This window comes from Rutidosis leptorrhynchoides, chromosome 1 (assembly GCF_046630445.1).
Source record: "Rutidosis leptorrhynchoides isolate AG116_Rl617_1_P2 chromosome 1, CSIRO_AGI_Rlap_v1, whole genome shotgun sequence".
NCBI lineage: Eukaryota > Viridiplantae > Streptophyta > Magnoliopsida > Asterales > Asteraceae > Rutidosis > Rutidosis leptorrhynchoides.
In genome coordinates this window covers 706,774,093-706,794,976 of record NC_092333.1, presented here as the reverse complement: position 1 = coordinate 706,794,976, position 20,884 = coordinate 706,774,093, and the positions used below count along the sequence as shown (strand labels likewise).

The window sequence follows — 20,884 nt, the reverse complement described above, 5'->3', positions numbered from 1 at the left end:
ATAAAAAAGATTTGCAAAATCAGTCCTTTCCAACTAACGATGTTTCGTATGCTAATATTATTTCTAATAAAACGAAAAATAAGGAATGGATTGTCGATTTTGGTGCCACCACTTTTGATAAAATGGATTTTTATTCAGAGACAAAACCAAATAAAACGCAAATTAAAACAGCTAATGGCGGGAGTGTTCAAGTCAAGGGAGGGGAACGATTGAAATATCAACAACTTTAAAATTAAAAAATTGTCTTTACGTTCCCGCTCTTTCACACAAACTTCTATCTTAGTCAAGTAACAAAAGAACTTAATTGTTCCATCTTATTACATCCAACGTTCTGTATCTTGCAGGACATTCGAACCGGGAAGATTGTTGGTCGTTGTACTGAACGGGATGAGTTATACTATGTGGATGAAGTCACTCAAGATGGTACAACCATGCTTGCTCATGGGACTTCAAATAGACAAGAATGGTTATGGCATAGACGTCTAGGACATCCGTCTGCTGGTTATTTACAAATTTTATTTCCAAGTCTGTTTTCTTCAAATAAAGTTATTGAATGTGAAACTAGTATTTTGGCTAAAATCCATCAAAGCTCGTTTAAAACTAGTGATTTTAAATCTGAACATCCTTTTGCTTTAATTCATTCTGATGTTTGGGGACCCGCACAGGTAAATGGGGGCATAACCTTAGATATTTCTTACTTTTTATTGATGATTGCACGCGAATGAAAAGAACATATTTTTTAACGAACAAATCCGAAGTATTTGAAAAATTGAAAACCTTTTATGCTATGATTGAAACCAAATTCAAAAGTAAAATAAAAATTTAAGATCCGATAATGGTGGAGAATTTGTCAATGTGACGACCCGAAAATTTTCGACTAAATTTAAACTTAATCTTATTATGATCTCGACACGATAAGCAAAGTCTGTAATGTTGAGTCTCGTAAATTTTGGAACTATGTTTATATATTCATTTACCCTTCGACTACCTTCGACGATTCACGAATAACTAATTGTATATATATATATATATATATATATATATATATATATATATATATATATATATATATATATATATATATATATATATATATAATAAGTTGAAATAATAAATGATTTAATTGATAGAATTAATAACTTACGATAAAATAAAACGTGTTATTTAAAATGTATTTATAACGTATTGAAAATATATAGCCCTTTTGTTTTAAAAATCTATACCTTTTACTCTTAACTCATATATAGTTTAAGGTTACTTCGACAATGATTAACTTAAGCTTTACTTTGTGAATTTAAAGATATCATTTTATAACAGCCCGAAACGTAATTTACTTATAACATTATAGTTTAACTAATAATTAAGTTACATCTTAGATAGATCCAAATGAATAAAAGTAACTTTCAATGATTATGATCTAACTAGTGGATGTGAATTATTTAAAGTAGACAAAAAATGTAAGGCTACTGAGATGTAATCAACCGTTTCTTTAATATGTGACTTAATTGAAATAGATATTTATTATTATATTGTTATGATTATTACTCCATGACTTAATGAATTCGATCAATCAAGTACAGTACAAGTTCTGTTTTGTTTTATGTTCTTTTAACTTTCATCTACCTAATAATCCGCCTAACAACTGTATTACTCCTCTCATCTATCTAATCTAAATTCTTTATATATATATTTACATACTTATGACACAATTACATACAAATTAGAATCAAGAATTAAAAACAAAATAATACAAGTCACGGATTGAACATAATGGGGCGACTAGACATCACCATTCTATCTCACGTTTTTACTATTATTTATTATTATTATAGTATTAATCATTTAATCATATTCCATAAATCATGATAGGTAAATTGATTGAAGTGGGGTAGTGTGTTTGTGTAGTTGATTCATATTATTTTACTTAAAAGTTTAGGTTAATATATGTAATATGTATATATGCATATAAATATGAAATTTGATATATATATAAATTGTTATATTACTAATAATATTATTATCACTAATAAAATTAATATTATTATAATTAGTATTATTATTATTATCATTAATAATGTTATTATTATAATTTTATTATTATTATGATAAATAACATATTATTATTACTTATTAATATTATTATTATCTTTATTATTATTTATAATATTAAAAGTATTATTATGAATAATATATTGAAATTCATTAATTATTAATAATAATTATATAAGATTTATAAAGACAGATATATTATACCGAATCAATTCATATCACAATCAACTTTCATTTTTTTCCTATCTTCTATTCTGCTTGTGAGGGAATTGTCGACCCACACATATAATCAATCACCTTTTCGATTTTATCATCTTCAATATCACTTGTGTCTGCAAAAATCTGATACCTATCTGATTTTTTTTTACAACCGATACCCCTGCTCGTGTCATGTTTGAGTCAAAAACTTAAATTCAAATCAATTTTGAAAATCCAACAATGCAGATGTTAGGATACTTATAGTTGAACTATCTACAAATTTTCGTACTCAAATTCTTCCAATCGATTATAAATTTCGAAGTAAAAGTTTATGAAGAAAAGTCAACGAATTCGTTCTTGAGGAAATTCGAGTTTGTTGTTGCGAATAAACTGCAATTAACGATACCAATAGTTTCAAGGAGTGGATTACAACCTATTTTATGTTATAAGTTTGAGCTAAAATGTACTCGAAAATGAAATCAATTTTTTTTCTTCTTCTTAAGCAGCGACGGCCAGCAGCAGGCCTTTTTCATTATATTTTTTTTTTTGTTGTTGTTTGTTTTCTGTTAAGTTCAATTACTCTGATGAAATGTTTCTGTTTTGTCATTAAACCTAAAACCAATCCTTGTTAATGATAATCACTTTCGTCAAATTGTTTGATTATTAAAGAAGATGAAGAAGCATAAACAGAAAATGAGTTATATTAATTGGGTTGGGATTTAAATCAGAAAAACTGCAGCAGAGCAATGGTCTTGTGTGTTAGCGTGTGAGCGAGTGGTCATGGGTTCGAGCCCGGTCTAGGGCATCTTTTTATAAAAGCTTTCCAAAGGGTATAATCTTTTATTTTTATTTCTATTATTATTATTATTATTATTATTATTATTATTATTATTATTATTATTATTATTATTATTATTATTATTATTAGCATTGTTGTTATGATTAATATAAAAATAATACAAATTATTATTATTTTTGTAAATATTAGTATTAGTAATTTTTTTATAATAGAATTGTTAATATTAACCTAAGTATTATTAGTTGTATTATCATGAGAATTATTATTACAAAATTATTAAAAACAATATCATAACGATCATTAACAATAAAATAAAAATTTTTACATTTATTATCATTAATATTATTATTATTATCATTAATAGAATTATTAACCTTATTATCTTATTAATAATATTAAGTATTATAATCATTTTTACCACTATTAATATTATTTTGGTATTATTATAACTACTATTATTATTAATATATAAATGATATATTTAATACATATAACATAACAAAAATTAATATTTTATATACAAAATAAATATATAATATATAATTTAAGATATAAAATAAAGTATATGATTTTAAATGGAATCTAGTATAAATTTTATATTTTAACTACAAAATATATATATTAATAAATGAAAATTATGATATTTTTATTATATGTTTTAATAGAAATACAATTGATATAGATTCGTGAATCCGAGGCCAACCCTGCATTGTTCAGTATCGTCGTATGAATATTTTTACTAAAAAATATTGTAGAGTGAGTTTCATTTGCTCCCTTTTTAAATGCTTTTGCAATATATATTTTTGGGACTGAGAATACATGCGCTGCTTTTATAAATGTTTTACGAAATAGAAACAAGTAATCGAAATTACATTCTATGGTTGGATTATCGAATCGAATATGCCCCTTTTTAGCTTGGTAGCCTAAGAATTGGTGTTTATTATAATTGCCACCAATTGACGCGAATCCTAAAGATAGATCTATGGACCTCGACAAGTCCCATTCGGGTTACGAATGCTTTAGTACTTTGATTATCATATCCGATGAGAGTCCCGAAATGATGGGGATATTCTATATGCATCCTGTTAGTTCAGTTATCAAGCGTTCACCATATGAATGAATTTTAATTCGCGGGTTACGCGTGTTATTATGTACTCGAGTTACGTGTACAATTAAATATCTAAAATCTTGTGGTCTATTAAAATGATGGAAATGAATGTTTACGATAAACTAATGAACTCACCAATCTTTTGGTAGACACTTGAAAGCATATTTATTCTCAGGTATTAAAGAAACCTTGTGCATTTGCTCATTTTAGAGATATTACTTGGAGTATTCATGACATATTTCAAAAGACGTTGCATTCGAGTTGTTGAGTTCATCAAGATTATTATTAAGTCAATTATAGTTGGATATATTATGAAATGGTATGCATGCCGTCAACTTTCGATGTAATGAAAGTTTGTCTTTTAAAAACGAATGCAATGTTTGTAAAATGTACTGTATCTGATAATGCTAAAAACGAACATATATTTCATAGCATTATCCCTCAAGAAAGATAAGCTTTTAGTTGCAATTGTTCTATTTACAAGTGATATTCGTTTAAATAATAAAAGGTGAAGACAAAAGACAGATTCGACGATTTGAAGACGCAAATGACCAAAAAGCTAAAAAGTACAAAGTACAATTCAAGTGGTTCAAATTATTGATGAGAAACGTCTAAAAATTACAAGAGTACAAGTCGTGAAACACAAAGTACAAGATATTAAATAGTACGAAAAGTCGTTCGAAAATTCGAAACCGAGACATGAACCAACTTTCAGCGTGCGACGCAACGGACCAAAAATTACAAGTCAACTATGCACAAGAATATAATATAATATATAATTAATTATATATATTATTATATATTATAATTATACGCAGCCCACGTTTTGAATTTGATCTATGAGCTGGATTCTAGACCTCCGCACTCGCGGAGCTTTGATGAAGAAAACCTCCGCCCTCACGGAGCTCAACAGTGAAATGCGGGCCTATAAAAGGCCGCGCATTCTGATCGATTCATTACCCCTTTTCTTTCTTTTCTATATACTGTGATGACCCGGAAATTTCTGATCAAATTTAAACTTAATCTTTGTATGATCAACATTTCTGACGCGATAAGCAAAGTCTGTAAAACTGAATCTCAAAATTTTTGAACTACTTTCATATATTCAAATACCTTTCGGTTGTTCTCGACGATTCATGAACGATTATATGTATGTATATATATATATGTACAAGTAAAAACGATTTTCCTACAGTAAATTACTATTTGCTACAGTAAAAATGACTTTGCTACAGTGAACACTATTTGCTACAGTAAAACACTATTTGCTACAGTGAAACATTACTTTGCTACAGTGCTACAGTGAAAACGACTTGCTACAGTAAAAAACTATTTACTACAATAAAACACTATTTGCTACAGTAACACTATTTGATGTCGACGAACTAGCAAACAAAAACGGATAAGGCGGCCATACGATTGCATGGCAAAAACACTGAAAACTCATGCGATCGCATGGGGTACTGTAGCAGGCCACATACTATAAAAACTCGATTTCGTTCAGTTTATTTCCTCAATCATTTTACTCCGTATATATTTAAATTATATATTATTATTATTATTATTATTATTATTATTATTATTATTATTATTATTATTATTATTATTATTATTATTATTATTATTATTATTATTAATATTAAGATTAATATTATTATTAATCTTATCATTATTAATAGTATTAGTAGTATTATTATTTATACATAAAATACTACGACGAGGTCATGAGCGTGTCACTTTCAAAATAGGTTTTCAAACGGGATAGAGCTAAGGAAATTATGGGTTATAACTATGGAAGTTATGGGTAATATTCATGGGTATTATTCGCAAGAAAAACCTAGTGTTTATCATCTCTGTTGCGTATACGTACTTTCCTGCAATATTGGATCACAATATTGATACGTGAGCATTCATATCTTATCTTTTATATATTAATTGTGTATCCATGTCTAGTGCTCGAGTATATATAATTATGCATGCTTGTATGCTAAATTTTGTCATTAAACAGTTATGATGAATCACGAAGTAAATACATATATTACTGATAAAAGGTATATGATATGCATGTTTTTGGAAAGCTGGCAAAAAATCAATAACTTTTCATTTAGAAATCGCGTAATTTCGGTGAACGAATTAAAAGATATGATCAACTGAATTATGATTGACATTGATTGAAATTTCTTTTGAAACTTGTTTGTAAGATTGATAAATTGGATTTTTGAATATTACCAGCCAAGTAAATGAATCCATATACACTATGACCAGTCAATTTTGAATTATTGTCAAAATTGACTTTTTGAAACGACTTTGGATAACTTTTGTATGTCGATCTTGAGCATTAGGATTGTTATACACTATGACCTGACCTAGATTGATAGACATTTATTGACCAACATATGTTCTCTAGGTTGAGATCTACGATTATTTGGTAATCCGAGTTTCAGTCACATTTTGGTGAACGACTTTATATGCTGCTAAGGTGAGTTTCATTTGCTCCCTTTTTAAATGATTTTGCAATATATATATTTTTGGGCCGAGAATGCATGAACTTTATTTTAAAAACAATGGACACAAGTACATACTAAATTCTATACTGAGTTTAAATCGAAAATCCCTTAACTTTGGTAACTAGTAACTGCCAGTTATAAGAACTGGTGGGCGCGAGTAGTAGTATATGGATCCATAGGGCTTGATATCCCCGTCCGAGCTAGAGCACTAGCCTTTTAACGGATGTATGCTATTTGAGAAGCGTACACGTTGGTTTGCGTGTATTATTAAGATGATTATACAAAGGGTTCAAATTATATATACGTTAAGTTTAGTTACCAGGGTGCTCAATCTTGTAGAATATTTTGATAAACATTTCTGGATGAAACAACTGAAATCTTGTGATCCACTTTTATATACAGATTATACGAAACACTAAAACTATGAACTCACCAACCTTTGTGTTGACACTTGTTAGCATGTTTATTCTCAGGTTCCTAGAAGCCTTCCGCTGTTTGCTTATATGTTAGACAAGCTATGTGCATGGAGTCTTACATGACATACTTTATTCAAGAAAACATTGCATTCACCAAATCATCACCATGTATCTTATTTTGACTGCATTATCAATGAAAGTATTATTGTAAACCATTATTTACGGTGATTGTCTATATGTAGAAATCATCAGATGTTGAAAACTTTGAATTTAAATATTCATTTATGATATACCTTTTCAAAACGAATGCAATGTCTATAAAACGTATCATATAGAGGTCAAATACCTCGCAATGAAATCGATGAATGACGTGTTCGTCCATATGGATTTGGAGCGATCGTCACATATACGTAAAAATATATTTATATTTTATAATTTTAATTTTAATTTAAGTTTAATAATAATAAGGTTATAGTGGCGAATGTTGCAAGTGTGTAATTTGAAATTCTGTCCGTGTAACGCTACGCTATTATTAATCATTGTAAGTTATGTTCAACCTTTTTAAATTAATGTCTCGTAGCTAAGTTATTATTATGCTTATTTAAATCGAAGTAATCATGATGTTGGGCTAAATATTAAGACTGGGTAATTGGGCTTTGTACCATAATTGGGGTTTGGACAAAAGAACGACACTTGTGGAAATTAGACTATGGGCTATTAATGGGCTTTATATTAACTAAACGATACCTCATTAATTTAATATAAAGATTACAATTTAACGTATTTATATATAACCACATACGCTTAATCGGGTACGGTGGGCGGGATATCTATAAATACGAATAATTGTTCATTTGATCGGACACGGGAATGGATTAATGGTTAATGGACTCATTAAAACAGGGGTGGATTACATTCAAGGGTAATTGGTATAATTGTTAACAAAGTAGTAAAACCTTGGATTACATGCAGTCGATAACCTGATGTATTCATTAAACAAAGTATTAAGACCTTGTTACAGTTCGAGTCCCCAATTAGTTGGAATATTTGACTTCGGGTATAAGGATAATTTGACGAGGACTCTCGCACTTTATATTTATGACTGATGGACTATTATGGACAAAACCGTATGAACATATTGAATAATCCAGGACAAAGGACAATTAACCCATGGTAATAAATTAAAATCAACACGTCGAACATCATGATTACGGAAGTTTAAATAAGCATAATTCCTTTATTTTATATCTTATTGCACTTTAAATTATCGTACTTTTTTAATTACCGCAATTTTATTTATCGTAATTTTATTTATCGCACTTTAAATTATCGCACTTATATTATCGTTATTTACTTTACGCTTTAAATTAAGTTATTTGTATATTTAATATTTTACATTAGGTTTTAATTGTAACTAAAGTTTTAAAATCGACAAACCGGTCATTAAACGGTAAAAACCCCCCTTTTATAATAATAATAATACTACTTATATATATATATATATATATATATATATATATATATATATACAAATATAGTTTTAAAAATATAGCGTTAAAATTGGCTAGCTCCCTGTGGAACGAATCGGACTTACTAAAAACTACACTACTGTACGATTAGGTACACTGCCTATAAGTGTTGTAGCAAGGTTTAGGTATATCCACTCTATAAATAAATAAATAACTTGTGTAAAATTGTATCGTATTTAATAGTATTTCGCAATAAAAATATAACTATTTCGTACCCCTCTGCTTTAACTTCAAGTATTTTTGGCGCCGCTGCTGGGGAAAATACAACGCCGAAGCGAAACGCTATAAAAAAATATATTTAGTTTTTAATCTATTTTTGTAAAAATATAAAAAGTTTTAAACAAAAATATAAAAACATAAAAATATATATATATATCTATTTAGGTGTTTTAATTAAAAAGTTTAATTTTTTTTTTTTAGAATTATAAAAATCTAATAAGTAATTGTTAAAATATAAGTTTTATTTAAGTTATATTTTATAAAAACTAAAAACATAAAAAAAATTAAAAGTAAAAAAGTAAAAAAAAAATATTAAACGTTGAAACTGCACGAATTTGAGCCTGCTACTCGTTTGAATCTACATCCCCTGCACTCGCGGAGATATTGGGCAGCAGACATCCGCACTCGCGGAGCCTGCTCTGGCAGCAAACCTAGTACGTAATTAATGCTAATTAGGGTTTTTAATTAATTATTATTATTATTATTATTATTAACCTAATTAGGGTTAATTATTTTATTAATTAGTTTTAGTTTATTTTATTTTGTATTTTTTTGTTTCAATTAGTTTTATTATATATAAAATTGATACTTTTATAAAATAAGTAATATAAAAATAATATTTTTATAAAAATTGTATTTTTATAACTTTAAGTGTTATCTTTATATTTTATATCTTTTTATTCGTAATTGTATAGTTTTCGTTCGTAATTAGATTTAATCTAGTATTTTGCCGTAGTTTATTTTTATTTCTAGATTTTTAGGCTTTGCCGTAAAATCCCTTAAGTGTTTTTTTTATAGACTAAGATTTAGGTGCTTTAGAATTTTGCGACGCCATTTTAAGATTTTAGTGACTTTTAAGTTATTGCCATTTTGGATTTAGAATTCCTTTTAAGCTTTAATTCCTTTAGACGCAAGTTTTAATATTTAGTTTTTAGACTTTTAAGTTTCGACGCTATTTTATTATTATTTTTAGACGCTTAATTTTTCGACCTTTTATTTTTCGAGATTTTTCGACGCACTTTTTTCTTTCTTATTTCTCGACACTCTAGTTTTTAGGACATAGAATTTTCTATTTCTTCTCTAAAATTTCAAAACGAAAAATTATTTTAAGCGGTTAAATTGATAGACATCCAAAATTTTCTGGTTTGTAGTAATAGTTGGATTTGTTAGTGGCGAGTTGTGGGCTTCCGATTTAAAGGGTCCTGGCTACCTACTGCATCTATTGGCTATTCGAAACGTGGGCAAAAATCAGAAAAGTCTATTAATTTGATAACTTATATAATTTTTATCTTTATAACTAATAGGATATTCAGTGAATGCACCGAGCAAAACGTTCACCACCTTTCATACGTTCACCACCTGTAACCAGATCAAGACATTTAGCCAATATTGTCGCAGTTGATTTTTCTTTAGAATCATCATCTAGTCGACCAAGTACTCCAATTCAAATTTCCGATAATCCATTTTTTGAACCCGACCTCACAATTGAGAATCCGGAGGATATTCAGGGACAATTCAGAGATCCTGAACCACTAATCATTCCTCCTGAACCACAAATCACGCATCCAGAGATTGTCGAGGAAGAAACCATTAAGTCAGAATCCTCTAATGATTCAGATTCAACAATTTCAATCATGGAAAATCTGGAACCTCTAAGTATGGAAGAACGAATGAGGGCTAAACAAACTGGCCAAGGTCACGCAATTACTCAACCAGACATTAATGCACCAGATTATGAAATCAAAGGACAAATCCTACACATGGTAACTAATCAATGCCAATCTAGTGGTGCGCCGAAGGAAGATCCAAACGAACATCTTCGAACCTTTAATAGGATCTGTACTCTATTCAAAATCAGAGAAGTAGAGGATGAACAGATCTATCTCATGTTATTTTCCTGGACTTTAAAGGGAGAAGCCAAAGATTGGTTAGAATCGTTACCTGAAGGGGCGATTAATACATGGGATGTTTTAGTTGAAATATTTCTTAAACAATTCTTTCCGGCATCTAAAGCCGTAAGACTTCAAGGAGAAATTGTTACGTTCACACAAAAGCCAAATGAAACTTTATATGAGGCATGGACAAGATTTGGAAAGTTATTGAGAGGATGTCCGCAACATGGTTTAGACACTTATCAAATAGTACAAATATTCTACCAAGGATGCGACATCACTACACGAAAAGACATCGACATAGCAGCTGGTGGTTCCATTATGAAGAAAACCGCAACTGAAGCTTCCAAAATTATTGATAACACTGCTTCCCACTCACATGAGTGGCATAAAAAAAAGATATCGTTAGATCATCTAAAGCGGCTAGAGCCGATTCTAGCCATGACTTTGATTCCATGTCCGCAAAGATAGATGCTTTTGAGAGAAGAATGGAAAAGATGACTAAAGATATTTACGCAATACGAATTAGTTGTGAGCAGTGTGGAGGACCACATTTGACAAAAGATTGTCTCAGTATTGAACAAACAATGGAACAACGAGAGAATATTTCATACATGAACCAAAGGCCTGGAAATAATTATCAGAATAATTATCAACTGCCAAGACCAAACTACAATCAAAATCAGAATTATAACCGAAATATTCCATACAACAACCAACAAGGTCCTAGCAATCAGCAAGTATCTAACAATACTTACAACCAGCAAAGACCTATTTTTCCAATTAAACCACCACAAACCGATGATAAAAAGCCAAATTTAGAAGACATGATGTCAAAGCTAGTTGAATCTCAAACGCAGTTTTTCACATTTCAGAAACAAACTAATGAACAAAATGCTCAAGCATTTAGAAATCAACAAGCTTCTATTCAAAATCTGGAACAAGAAGTGAGCAACCTAGCAAGGTTGATAGGTGAAAGAAAACCGGGGAGTCTGCCTAGCGATACAAATGCTAACCCCTGGAATGAAATAGCTAAAGCCATTACCACAAGAAGTGGTATTACACTTAAACCACCTAAAATGCCTGAAATTTCTGATGACTCAATTCCTACTACACAGGCACCACAACCTGAGCGAGATAAGGAAACAGAACCGGTAGTTGAAAAGGTTATGGAAGATAACACAGTTAAGGCTAAACCTTATGTTAAACCATACCAACCACCACTTCCTTACCTAAGTAAAATGAGAAAAGAAAGACTTGATGCCGAGCTATCCAAATTCTTGGATATGTTTAAACAAATAAATGTAAATCTTCCTTTCATTGATGTGATATCAGGAATGCCAAGATATGCTAAATTCTTGAAAGATCAAATCACAAATAGAAAGAAAATGGAAGAACTCTCAGCTGTTACAATGAATGCTAATTGTTCTGCAGTGCTGTTGAATAAGATACCAGAAAAATTATCAGATCCAGGAAGTTTCACAATTCCATGTTTTCTGGGTAGTCTTAGTTCAATAGAAGCATTGGCAGACTTAGGTGCTAGTATAAATTTAATGCCATATTCACTATACGCTAAACTAGACATTGGAGAATTGAAACCAACACGAATAAGCATACAACTAGCAGATCGATCAGTAAAATATCCTAGAGGGATAATGGAAAACATGCTAGTTAAAGTTGGTACTTTAGTATTTCCAGTAGATTTTGTTATTCTAGACATGGAAGAAGATTCTCGAGTTCCTCTTATATTAGGAAGACCATTCTTAAACACGGCTAAAGCAATAATATACGTGTTCGGTAAGAAACTGACCCTAAGTATAGAGGACGAGAGTGTTACCTTTTCTATTGATAGAGCCATGCAACAATCGCAATCTGCAGATGATACATGTTATTATATTCAAACTATAGATTCACATGCAGAATTGTTAGAAGAATTTCCAGAATTACAAGGAACATGAGAATGTTCTTTAGGAGAAGGAACTGAACCAATTGATGAAGCTGAAATGTTAGCCGCACTCATGGCTAATGATTACGAACCAACAACAGAAGAACTTCAAATGCTAAAAGAGAAAGACAAATATCGATACAAATCATCGATAGAAGAACCACCGAAATTAGAGTTAAAGCCACTTCTGAACTATTTGGAATACGCTTATTTACATGGTGAATCTAAATTACATGTAATAATATCGTCTTCTCTTACGGAAAATGAAAAATCTCAACTCATTTCTGTGCTTAAAGCTCATAAACCAGCTATTGTATGGAAGATTCATGACATTAAAGGCATAAGTCCTTCGTATTGCACACGTAAGATCCTTATGGAAGAAGGTCATAAAACATATGTGCAAGGCCAACGAAGACTAAATCATAATATGCAAGATGTTGTTAAGAAAGAAATTATTAAACTGCTAGATGTAGGTTTAATTTATTCAATCTCTGATAGTCCATGGGTAAGCCCAGTTCAATGCGTACCTAAGAAGGGTGGCATGACTGTCATCACAAATGAAAAAAATGAGCTTATTCCTACTAGGACTGTAACAGGATGGCGAGTATATATTGATTATAGAAAATTAAATGACGCCACCAGAAAAGATCACTTTCCCTTACCTTTCATTGATCAAATGTTGGAAAGATTAGCCGAGAATAGTTACTATTGTTTTCTTGACGATTTCACCGGATATTTTCAAATTCCAATCGCACCCGAGGACCAAAAAAAAACCACGTTCACGTGCCCTTATGGTACTTTTGCGTACAAATGCATGCCATTTGGACCTTGCAACGCCCCTGCAACCTTTCAAAGGTGCATGATGACAATTTTTCACGACATGATAGAAGAATGCATGGAAGTTTTCATGGATGACTTTTCAGTCTTCGGTGATACTTTTGAAACATGTCTAGTTAATCTTGAACGAATGCTTATTAGATGCGAGCAATCAAATCTAGTTCTTAATTGGGAGAAATGCCATTTCATGGTTAGAGAAGGCATCGTTCTTGGTCATAAAATTTCAAAGGAAGGAATTGAAGTGGATAGAGCTAAAGTAGATGTAATTGCTAAACTTTCACATCTCACCAATGTTAGAGGAGTTAGGAGTTTTCTAGGGCATGCCGGTTTTTACTGACGTTTCATAAAAGATGTTTCTAAAATTGCCACTCCTATGAATAAACTCCTAGAAAATGATGCTCCATTTATCTTTTCAGATGAATGCATCAAATCTTTTAATATTCTTAAAGAAAAACTCACTAATGCGCCGATCATGATAACTCCAAATTAGAGTCTACCATTTGAACTCATGTGTGATGCAAGTGATTTTGCAATGGGAGCCGTTTTAGGACAAAGGATTGAAAAATGATTTCAACCTATTTATTACGCTAGTAAGACGTTACAAGGAACACAAATGAATTACACAACTACTGAAAAAGAACTCCTTGCTATTGTCTTTGCTTTTGATAAATTTCGTTCATATCTCGTTCTAGCAAAAACGGTGGTCTATACCGACCATTCTGCTCTTAGATACCTATTTTCAAAACAAGATGCCAAACCACGATTGATTCGTTGGATCTTACTCTTACAAGAGTTCGATATTGAAATCCGAGATAAAAAAAAAGGGAGCAGAAATCTCGCCGCTGATCATCTTTCTCGTCTTGAAAATCCTGAATTAGAAGTTCTAAATGAATCGGCTATACAAGATAACTTTCCTGATGAATATCTTTTGAAGATTGATTATAATAAAATTCCATGGTTTGCAGACTATGCAAACTACTTAGTATGTGGATTCCTTAAAAAAGGATTGTCGTACCAAAAATGAAAGAAATTCTTTAGTGATATAAAACACTATTTTTGGGAAGATCCACATTTATTTAAAAGTTGTCCCGATGGAATAATACGCCGATGCGTATTCGAAGATGAAGCTAGTCAAATCTTAAACCATTGTCACATGGGACCTACAGGAGGGCATTATGGGCCCCAACTAACAGCAAGGAAAGTCTATGACGCTGGATTTTATTGGCCTACAATTTTCAAAGACGCACACCTACTTTGTAAATCCTGTGATGCTTGTCAAAGGGCCGAAAAAATAAGTCAACGTGATGAAATGGAACAAAATGTCATTCAAGTATGTGAAGTATTTAACGTTTGGGGTATTGACTTTATGGGTTCATTTCCAAAATCTCATAATAATCTCTACATTCTCGTTGCCATTGATTATGTATCTAAATGGGCGGAAGCACAAGCTCTCCTAACTAACGATGCACGAGTTGTAGTCAACTTCTTAAAACATCTTTTTGCTAGGTTCAGAACACCGAAAGCTTTAATAAGTGATCGGGGTACTCATTTTTGTAACAATCAACTTGAGAAAGTTCTCAAAATATATGGAGTGACTCATAAAATCTCAACCGCTTATCATCCACAAACAAGTGGACAAGTTAAAAATACCAACCGAGCATTAAAACGTATTCTAGAGAAAACCGTAGGGTCAAATCCGAAGGAATGGTCTATGAAATTGGAGGATGCACTCTGGGCTTTTAGAACAGCCTACAAAACTCCAATTGGAACCACACCTTTTAGACTCTTTTACGAAAAAGTATGTCACCTCCCAGTAGAAATTGAGCACAAAGCATTTAGGGCTTTGAAGACATGTAATCTTGATTTACATGAAGCCGGACGTTTACGATTAAGTCAACTAAACGAATTAGAAGAATTAAGACATGAAGCATATGAAAATTTGTTAATCTATAAAGAAAGAACGAAGAAATTGCATGATAAAAGAATCAGAAGTTCAAAAGAATTTAAAGAAGGAGACAGAGTCCTTCTTTTCAATTCACGATTCAAGCTATTTCCTGGAAAATTGAAATCTAAATGGTCTGGACCATTCATAGTCAAAAGAGTTTTTTCATATGGAACAATGGAGTTGATAAATTCAAATGGGATTGAATTTAAAGTTAATGGTCACAGAGTGAAACATTACATACATGATCCGATGGAACTTGACAATGAAGTTAATCACAATTTCGACACCACAGCTAACTAAGTGTGGGAAGATTCGAATCTTTTAAGGGTAATATGTATTTCTGTTAAAGTTAGATTTTCTGTTTTCGTGTAGTTCTTGAAAATGGAATCCGAATGGTCTTTCCCTAGCAGACCCTAAAGAACTAGTCTTCTCCCTCCATTCTGAATTTTTATTTCTTTTAGGTTTTACGAGATGAAGAATTCCTTTGATCTGAACCATAGTCTACTACTACACGCTATGATTACTAAACATAATAATAACATCTTCCCGAGTGAACTGGTATCATTCATAAGAGGAAAAATGGACGAAGTAAGGAAAGAACTCAGGAAAGATCATCATAAGACACATTTTGGTAAAGGAAAATCAAAATCCGCAACAAAAAGAAGAGCACGACACCTTGAAAGATGTCATAAATGCGGAAAATGGTCACACGAAGGTAAATGTTCGAACAATCAAACATATTCAAATACCGAATTTGTTACTCTATGCAGAGAAGGACCGTTCATATGTTTAGAAGAAAAGTTATTAAAGAATCGAGGTTACGCTTATGTAGCTATGGAAAACCAAATCACACGACTCTCCTATGAGTCGGCTAAAGCAGGTCTCTGAGAATTCTATCTCATAGGTAAGTATGTACAGTTTTTATTTTTTATTTATTGCTTTTAACCTTTTGATAATAAACGCTGAATCGTTCGCTATAAAGTATTAAATTGATATTCAATAAAATTAGGTATGCGAAACCGAAATTATTGATATCATACAAAAATTTATTACATCACTGCGAAATTTACCGTTTATTCTTAAGGTATAAATATCTTTAATCAATCAATCCAAAATATTTCAGAAATTCGTCAGGAGTAAAACTAGGTAATATAGCCTAAATTACTTTACCCAAAAGAGGGGCGTATATTTTTTATAATATTTGATTGATTAAAGTGGGATAAAAGACCAAAAAGATTTTTAATTTTATTTTTACCTTGTTTTTAAAATTAATATATAATGCAAATTTTTAAAATCAATATTTTTAATATAAGTTAGTAAAATTAATGTATAAAAATATTAATGATATTTATATGAATTTTTAATTTTATGTATTTTAAAATTAAGTTTGGTGTGAATTTAAAAACAAAAATTTACTTTATTTCATTAAGTTAAAAATTTGATATTTAAAATTTGTCGTGAGTTGAAGACTAGGTCGTTGAACCGAAATTGCTTTACCCGAGGGCGGGATGAGAAATTTTATTATCATTATTTTTAATCTTATTGAATTAAAGTATGCCAAAAACATTAAAAAAAAAAAACCAAAAATCTTTGCTTTTAAAACGACGCTTAAAAAGTGACAAATTTTAAAATTTTGTCGAGAGACGGACTAGGACAACGATCTGAAACGCCCTCATTCTTAAATGAAACAAATTTTTAAAATTTATTAATTTATGTTTTATTAGTTAAAGGTTTTTATATAAAAAAAAGAAAAAGAAATCCGCACTCGCGGAACATGAAAGGCACCCACATCTGCACTAGTGGAGTTTGAAAAACCCAGAAAGGGTTAACTGGTCGAACAGACCAGTCCCCAACACACCACACCCAATTTTCTGCGAAAAACACACACAAAACGCTCTCAAATTCGAAATTTTTCACCGTTAAACATCAATTTTTTTTTTTGCTAAAATCATGTTGAAAAGGATCCTACCAAGAAGTTACTCAAGGAGATCGGTAATTTATACATCTAAATACTCTTTAATTCGGATTTTTAGTGTTCTTGAATAAATTTATACCTAATTTGATTTTGATGATTTCTAGATTAATTATGCTTAAATTGTTTGTGTATTATGCTTGTATAACCTAGATTGATGCTATTTAACATGATTAGAAGCCTTAAACTTCAAATTTTGAGTAATCTAGGGTTCGTGTTCTTGAGAAAAATTGGGGCTTTTTGACATAAACGGGTTATTGCCGAATTTTGTTGTTAGTTTATACTAAATTGAGTAGTGTAACATGTTTAGATTGCTAAATGATCAAAACTTTGATCCTAAACATGATTTTTGAATATTAAAGTGGACTTTTTGAGTCAAAAATGCATGAACTCGATTTAATTAATATGAATGCCATTTGGAACTCGCTTAATTGCTATAATGATTATTTTTGACATGATTTAGAAGATGAATGCTAAGGAATATTGATGTCGTAGGGGGTGTATACAAAATAGTATTAAATTTTTGCAGGAAATACTATTAAATACGATACATTTTTACACAAGATATTTATTTATTTAGAGAACGGATATACTTAAACCTTGCTACAACACTTATAGGCAGTGTACCTAATCGTACAGTAGTGTAGTTTTTAGTAAGTCCGGTTCGTTCCACAGGGAATCTTTTTTAAACAAAGCTCAACGCTATATTAGTTTACTTTTATAAAAATACAAACATATATATAAGTAATATTATTATTATAAAGGGGGGGTTTTTACCGTTTAATGACCGTTTTGTCGATTGTAAAACTTTAGTCGCAGTTAAAACATAATGTAAAATATTAAATAAATAAAAGACTTAATTTAAAGCGTAAAATAAATAACGATAATGAAATTGCAATAAAAGTGCGATAAAATAAAATTGCGATAATTAAAAAGTACGATAATTAAAAGTGCGATTAAATAACAATAAATAAAAGTGCGATAATTAGAAGTGCAATTAAATATAAAATAAAGGAAATTAAATATGAAATAAAGAATTATGCTTATTTAAACTTCCGTAATCATGATGTTTGACGTGTTGATTTTAGTTTTATGCTCATTGGTTAATTGTCCTTTGTCCTGGATTATTTAATATGTCCGTCTGGTTTTTGTCCATAACAGTCCATCAGTCATAAATATAAAGTGCGAGTGTCCTCGTCAAATTATTCTTATACCCGAAGTTAAATATTCCAACTAATTGGGGATTCGAATTGTAACAAGGTTTTAATACTTTGTTTAATGAGTACACCAGGTTATCAACTGCGTGTAAACCAAGGTTTTACTACTTTGTTAGCAATTACACCAATTACCCTTGAATGTAATTTCACCCTTGTTTTAATTATTCTAGTGGCTATTAATCCATTCCCGTGTCCGGTTAAATGAACGATTATTCGTACATATAAATACCCCGCCCATCGTGTCCGATCGAGTGTATATGGTAATTTATAGGGACGCCCAATTGTAAATCTTTATATTAACATTAACAAACTATCATTTAGTTAAACAAATATAAAACCCATTAATAGCCCATAGTCTAATTTCCACAAGTGTCGTTCTTTTGTCCAAACCCCAATTATGGTACAAAGCCCAATTACCCAATTTTAGTAATTAGCCCAACATCATGATTACTTCGTTTTAAATAAGCATAATAATAACTTAGCTACGAGACATTAATGTAAAAAGGTTGAACATAACTTACAATGATTAAAAATAGCGTAGCGTTACACGGACAGAATTTCAACTTACAGCCTTACAACATTCGCTAACATACCCTTATTATTAGAATTATAATTATAATTAAAATTAAAATATAAATTATATATATATATTTTACGTATATATGAGAGAAGAAGAAAAAGATTATCATTTGCGATCAGAATTCGGTTGCTTTTATAGAAAAAGTCGACTTTTGGGGCTCCGCGACTCGCGGCATTTTTGCCTTCAAACTCCGCGAGTCGCGGAGAATGAAATTACAGCTCAGTCCCTTGGAGTCTTTCTCTGCCGACGGTTTTTATTTATAAATATAATATATATATATAATTAATATAATTAATTATATATTATATTATATTTATATACATAGTTAACTTGTAATTTTTAGTCCGTTGCGTCGAGCGTTAAGAGTTGACTCTGGTCCCGGTTCCGGATTTTCGAACGTCCTTGCGTACAATTTTATATTTTGTACTTTGCGTTTTGAATCTTGTACTCTTGTAATTTCGAGACGTTTCTTATTAATAATTGGAACCTCTTTGATTGTCTTTTGTTCTTTTGAGCTTTTTGGTCGTTTGCATCTTCAATTCATCGAATCTGTCTTTTGTCTTCACCTTTTATTATTTAAACGAATATCACTTGTAAATAGAACAATTGCAACTAAAAGCTTGTCTTTCTTGAGGAATAATGTTATGAAATATATGTTCGTTTTTAGCATTACCAAATATTGTATAAATTTTCATATATGTTTATTTGTAAAAGTGTAGAATTGTTAATATTATGAAAATGCGTATAAAGTTTAATATGGATTAAACATGTCATTATGATTGTTTTGATTTATGATTTTGCTAACACTAATGCATATTTGGATGCACAAAAATTGTGTTAATGTGTTTTGCAGACTGAAAGGGGTGAATCTTCATCCGCATCCCAGGCTCACAATGCTCCTCCTGAGAATGCAGAAGAACAGAAGATTAACGACCAATATAGACATAATCTACCGCATCAATTCATTTCATATTCAAATATAGAATTGGCAGATTTACACCCTAATTTAATGTTTGACCGACATTGGATAGATTATCCAAAATATCAGAGGAACTTGCACACCCTTCAGTCTAATGTTGTTGAAGTACCCAGAGTAATAGATTGGGAACCGTTAGAAACAGTGAGATTGGCCGATCTAATCAGAGAATTACTTACACAAAGGTATGGTAATTCTACTTTTAATGATTGGGAACGTTTGTTTAATATACGTAGGCGTGTATATAGAGAATGGTGTGTGGAAGTATTATGTAATGTTGAAATAAATGATCGGGTAGCTACCTTAACCGATCGGAGTTTTATTAGATTTTTATTAGGAGGTGTGATGCGCCATATGTCTCTACTAGACATGGCTCAGGCTTTGTGTATATATACGCCTGAGGAACTAGCATCTACTGATTGTCAAAGGTTAATAGTTAATGGTAGGAGGGTTGATGAAAATTTTGATATGAAAGGAATATGGAGTAGAATGACTAGGCATAACCGATTTCGTGGGAGGAATAACTCTTATACTGATATTGATAGAGCTGAGCTAAGAGTAATCTATAGGTTCTTAGCAAACTCGATTACACAGCGAGGTAAGAACAAAGAAAAAGTAAATGAGAATAATTTATTTTATCCCATGTGCATTCGAGACCCACATAGCGCTATGAGTATACCTATTGTGTGGGTTAT

The 20,884-nt window shown here is 30.7% G+C and overlaps 1 non-coding gene across 1 annotated transcript; it reads right to left on the bottom strand.

Moving 5' to 3' along the window:
* Positions 1-10,843: 10,843 nt before the first annotated feature.
* LOC139887292 (small nucleolar RNA R71) lies at positions 10,844-10,950 on the bottom strand. The gene has a single exon (XR_011773129.1). It is a non-coding gene; the product is annotated as a small nucleolar RNA R71 (small nucleolar RNA).
* Between the last annotated feature and the right edge of the window lie 9,934 nt (positions 10,951-20,884).